The sequence below is a fragment of the Cystoisospora suis genome (assembly GCF_002600585.1).
Source record: "Cystoisospora suis strain Wien I chromosome Unknown contig_1970, whole genome shotgun sequence".
Taxonomy (NCBI): Eukaryota; Apicomplexa; class Conoidasida; order Eucoccidiorida; family Sarcocystidae; genus Cystoisospora; species Cystoisospora suis.
Window position 1 is genome coordinate 7,206 of NW_027154769.1, and position 210 is coordinate 7,415.

A 210-nucleotide genomic window follows, 5' to 3' on the forward strand; every position below is an offset into this window, starting at 1 on the left:
GTGTGGAGTATGTCGAGATAGATCTATCTGTTCTGGGAGATAGAAAGAAGGATTTACAAAGTCTATAGGCACCATGCCCATATGTAAGATTACATATACATCTCTCTATATATATCAGACACGTCTATACATATATATGGATCTGTGTATTTGTAGTCTTGCTTCAGGTGCGCTTCACGAGAATACCGAGCTGTAGATAGATAGATAGAT

General features: G+C 37.6%; 1 protein-coding gene across 1 annotated transcript in view; it reads left to right on the forward strand.

The window, feature by feature from the left end:
- Positions 1 to 210, forward strand: part of CSUI_004282 (pyruvate dehydrogenase complex subunit pdh-e2) — a 10,460-nt gene that overhangs the window by 6,550 nt on the left and 3,700 nt on the right. The gene's annotated exons all lie outside the window — the stretch shown is intronic.